General features: G+C 43.9%; 1 protein-coding gene across 1 annotated transcript in view; it reads right to left on the minus strand.

The window, feature by feature from the left end:
* PARP8 (poly (ADP-ribose) polymerase family, member 8) overlaps positions 1-5,309 on the minus strand; it is a gene marked incomplete at its 5' end in the record, with an annotated part of 106,832 nt that overhangs the window by 75,389 nt on the left and 26,134 nt on the right. The window lies entirely within an intron of this gene.

The following is a 5,309-nucleotide window of genomic DNA, read 5'->3' on the forward strand; positions in this document are numbered from 1 at the left end:
AAAAAAATATGATCTGCCTGAATCAGTTTGCACTCAAATCATACTTAATTTAAATAAACAGATGCAAGGGTTCAAGGAGTTCAGCTCTGCCTAGGCACAAATGAAAGTAATGCAAGCTGCTTTATTAATAGACAAATAAAACCATCCGGAAACAGCCTAATGAGTCAGTAAGACTCAGCAGCTGAGGGAGATCTCCACAGCTTTCACATATCATGGGTGCCTGTGACAACAAGGTCTATAGCTGAAGGCCCTGGTGGCAGCACACAGCTCTCTGAAGCTGATGGTGGGAAGCACCAAACAGCTGTAATGGGAATGGGGGCACTTGGCACTTTACTCCTGGTATTGGCAGGTTAGGTGATCATCTCCACACACAGTCATGCCAGTGAGTGAAGGAACCCCAACAGCCTGGGGTCTGAGCAAAGGAGCCCCAGGAGAGCTGGGGCTGCTCCTGGAGTTGGCTCCATGGGCTGCAGCCAACACCCAACACAGGGGGACAATGGGATGGGTCCCCTGAAGCCATCTTGCTGACTGAGGGGTTACTGCCAGAGGGCATGGGACACATTATGAGGTGCCTGGGAAGAGCACTCTGGAATTGACCAAGGCTTATGATGGGAAGGACCAGAAGTGGGCAAAGGTGGTCTGGATGAGGGTGGAACAAGCAAAGGTAAACACAGGACAGGGGGATGAAAGAGGCTGGTCCTGTGTCAACAGGTCAGTATGGTTGTCTGGCCATGCCCTGCACTGGCTAAGTGTGGGCCAGCCTCTCACAAGCACCAAGCTGGGCTACCTGGTGAGCAGGATAGGAGGCCGGTGGGGGGCACATACCTATGTATGTATAATGTATGGGAATACATGCTCAACCTCACTATCAGCTGGACCTGGGGACATGGAGCTGTGGCAGACACCTCTGGTAGGCTACCAGGGTCAGCAACTCCTGGCAGATACCATCTCTGTGCTGGTTTTACACAAGTAATTGTCAACTCCTCATTTCATATCCAAATAGGAAGAACTATATACCCACCAAACTACAGTGAAGGATATCCTAACTGTAATCCTCACAAACTCCTGAAGACCAGTTACCATGGAACAATATAGAAAGCTTTCAGATGTTCTACCTGTGCAAACTTGGTGTCTGGTAGTAAATACTAAAAAATCTATACTTCTATTGAGGAAAAATATTAACACAAAAGTCGCATTGGCCTGACAGAAAACAAGTTTGGGTGATGAATACTGTTTCGTGGCTGTAGGGTTGTAGCTATACATTCAGCTGAGCCATCAGTGCCTTTGAACAGCTGAGACTGATGAAAGCGTGGGCCAGTGAAAACAAATTAAGAGCTTTCTCCTCATTTGTCTGTGCTTTGTACCTGACAACTGGAAAACACCTTCACATGGCTTTGAGCCTCATGGTTCCTCTTCCCCTTCTGCAAAATGCTTTGAAAACTACAGATGAAAAGCCTATGTTTATTATGCATTATACTTAAGTCTTAGACTACAAAATAAGATGCAGATTAAATTAGTGGCCAGATTCTCAGACGGTAAACAGCAGCCTCCTCCCTACCACGGAGGCCTGTTACGACAGAATGAGGGGTAATGTTTTTTAGCTAAAATAGGGGAGATTCAGGCTGGATGTAAGGAAAAAATTCTTCACAATGAGGGTGGTAAAATCCTGGCACAGGTTGCCCAGAGAGGTGGTGGATGCACCATCCCTGGAGATACTTAAGATCAAGCTGTATGCGGTTCTGGGCAACCTGATCTAGTCCCTGCTCATTGCAGGGGTATTGGACTAGATACTCTTTGAAGGTCCCTTCCAACCCAAACTATTCTATGACATAAATGATCCCAGCTGATAATTTTCTCAGACCAAGAGGCCAGCTCACAAATCAATTTTTTCTTTTCACCTGTGGCAGGAAGACTTCCCAAAAACTGCTTGCAAGCCTCCACCTCTGAAAGCAGCAAACATCCCTGCTCACATCTGACAGAGCAGAGGCCAAGCTGGCAAGTGAGCCCCGTCCTGGCAGACACACTGTGGACTACGGTGTGCGCTGGGGCAGCACTTACAAAAGGGCCTGGCACAATCAATCTCTGCTGAGGATCTGCCCCGGTTTCTTCCAAAGACAGACTCGGACAGCCCGGCAGGCAGGCACGGACCTGATGTCAGCCATGTCATACAACTGCCGAAGTGGGAGCCACATCTGAGCTGTCTGTGAACTCTGGGACGCTCACGTTGGTCACCTCGTGGTGTGACTTCGCAGCAGTTCCAAAGAAAGCAATATGTGTGTAAGTGGATGCAGGCAGGATCAGACCTTTTGACTGGTAAATCAATAGACACACAGTTTGTCTGAAGATCAACGATGCTCTGATGTCTGTTGAAAAGTAAAAATATCTTTTCTTGATGACTCATTTTCCACACTAAAGAATGTCCGTGGGTGGGAGAACAGAGCTGAAGCAATTCTATTTTTTAACTCTTGTCACTATTGTAGCAGCTCTAAACCAGCATGAAATAGAAATGAAGCACTTACTTCAGCAAGTTTTCGACAAGTGAACTGAACAGCACTGTTCTGTTGCCTCTTTTGTCATTTTTATCCAGATGTGTATTATATTAAAATCATTTCAGCATTGTTATGCTCACCCTTAGAACCTGACCTTCCAAACATAAATGCAGAAGTAGGGGTTTTATTGCTTAAACTACTCAAATGGATGGTGTGTTATTTGCAAAAAGTTATTTGCTGTTGGTGTTGTGAGTCCAGTCATGCTTTAGTTAAGTTAGGACGAGAGTCCCTATGCATTTAATGAGAATATATTTATCCCATGGGATTACACTACACAACATTCTCTCAGAGTAAGGAGTACTTCAGAAAACCTCTGCAACATTGCTCTGAAACCCTACAGAGCTTGGAAAAAGCTTTCTCCTGTCCCAGGGTCCCCCTACTACGCCCTGCTTCAAGTGGAGATGATACATCGTCCCTTGTGTTGTAGATGGGGAAAGGCATGGGATACTGACACCTAGTATCAGGACAAGTAGGTGATCCTCTTCGGAAAGAAACAATTTTAATACGCTCAGAAGCTGGGCAGAAAACAACCCACAGCTACTGAACCAGTGTGCCCAAAACAGAAACAGCAGGAAGTGTGGGAAGACTCATAATAAAGGAGATTTCCTCACCTCCTCTTCTTTCCCTTGAGCAAGCTGACTCACGGTTTCTCAGCAGCAGCAGCACAGTCTTTCGCATCCATCCTGGAGTGGCTCTTAACTAAACTCCAGTGAGTTGAAAGGGGATGACAGAAAAATTGAGGTTTTTTTGAAAGGTAGGGGCCCAGGAGGAGCTAGTTTCAAAGGGGATCAGAAAACTCTCATCAGGTGATAAGAAGGACCGGGCACCACTTCCCCTCCAGCATTCCACCCTGTTTCCATACATCTCCAGTATCTAGTATCCCTCAAGCAGAACCTGAAGAGCCCTACTGAGCATCCTTTCTGCCCTTACCCTTACCCTGCCACAGAGGGGAAGAGGACAGCGCTGGAGGAGGGAGAGGCAAGTGCACTTTGTTCCTTGCCAACATGGAAAGAGCAAGCATTAAAAAGAAGAAAGTTTTCTGGATGGTGAAGAAGGAAGAGGCACTCTCTCCATACAGGAGGCCAGCCAAACGCAGATTAGCCCAACAGGTCCTACGCTTTGTTCGTAAACATAAATCAAGAGTTGCCTCGTTCTTAGCTTAAGAGGGAAGCCATTTGTGCTCATTTTCAGTAAAATACGGAAATATATTAATTTAAACTCAAGTGCCTCTTGTTATTTTGAGACAATTTTCTCTAATGTTTTGCTTTGTTGAAAAAGTCGTCACTTTACAGGGTTGTCTGTGATGAATCAGGAATTCCTTCTTATGCTCTTTTCTTATTTGCTAGATAAACATATTTGTTTATTCAGGTTCAAACATTACACAGTGCCAGGTCCACTCTGTTAAAACCATTGAAAACGTAGAATGTCTAGTTAAACCTGTCCAATAACAAATATTTGATATGGCTCATAGATCTCTCTCTGAGATAGTACAATCTTGTAGACTGATTTTACATTTATAAGGGGAAAAGATCAAGGTTTGTTAATACAAAGAGAGACAACGGGTGCTTCCACGCAGAGAGAAAAATGTTCACAAGCAATCACAGGTATACCAAAAAGAGTAGTGCTTTCAGAGCGCGTTTGTGAGAGCAGCCCTAAAGATATAAACACAGTATCAGTCTCCTGTGTGTATAAGCTCCTCAACCCAGCCACTCCTCGTCTGAGAGCAGATCCGAAGATGCCTTTTCACACCCGTCATCTCTCAAGTCAGTTTCAAATACGAATCTACAGATTTATTTCCCAGATTTCTCAACATAAGAATAACATGGGCACTTTTTACCGCATGCAGACCCAAAGGTGGGTAACACCAGATGGATTCACTAATATTTGTAGGATATGATGAAGAAATAAAAAAAGAAACTGCAACACAGTGCCTCAGAATAGGTACTAAGGTTTTCTGTTCACTGCTTTTCCAACCCAAACATGATTTTCTTGAAATTGCTGACACAGTCAAAGTGCTGACAGCTGTTATATATATGGATGGTTATTTCTCTTGGTGAACCTTTTCACCTCCAAAATCTTGACAAGTGCAGGTGCTAAGCCAAGACAACCTAGTATGAGTTACTATTCTTTACCGACCTCAGTGAAGAAACTACCCCCAGTGTATCTTCCAGGATTAGGGATCTAGCCATAATGAATAGAGTACATTCACCGTGTAAGTCTACAGTTATAAACGTGGGCCATGCCCTTCTCATCTGCCAGAGTCTGTAGTACAGAAGCACTAGCTAAACACAGATCATCTACCAAACAAAAGAGAACTATTTTTTGAAGACCTGCAGAACTTCAGAGAGCTCAGATTTCACTGGACCACTGTCCAAGATGTCTTCACTCAGGATTCAGATTTCCTGTTAGTCATGAGAAGTCACAGAATCATTGAATCATTTAGGTTGGAAAAGATTTTTAAGATCAAGTCCAACCATTAATGGTTGCTATTCATAACCCATATATTTACAGGCTTATCAATCTCTCCTTAGTTGAGAACCTCCAAAGCAATATAACACAAAAGAACACAAGATGTGTCCTTACACGATTCCTCAGTCTTTCAGGGTATTGTTCAAGACTTTCTTTCTTTTAAGCTGGGTCAGAACAGTGCTCTCAGACAAAATATGAAAGATCTGCAAAAAAAAAATCAGATTTCTTTTTTAATCCATGCATGTCCCCCACTCTAATATAAGAATGGAGAAAGGTTTATTCCTCTTTCCC

This window comes from Nestor notabilis, unplaced genomic scaffold (genome assembly GCF_000696875.1).
Source record: "Nestor notabilis isolate BGI_N333 unplaced genomic scaffold, ASM69687v1 scaffold2074, whole genome shotgun sequence".
NCBI classification, from domain to species: Eukaryota; Metazoa; Chordata; class Aves; order Psittaciformes; family Psittacidae; genus Nestor; species Nestor notabilis.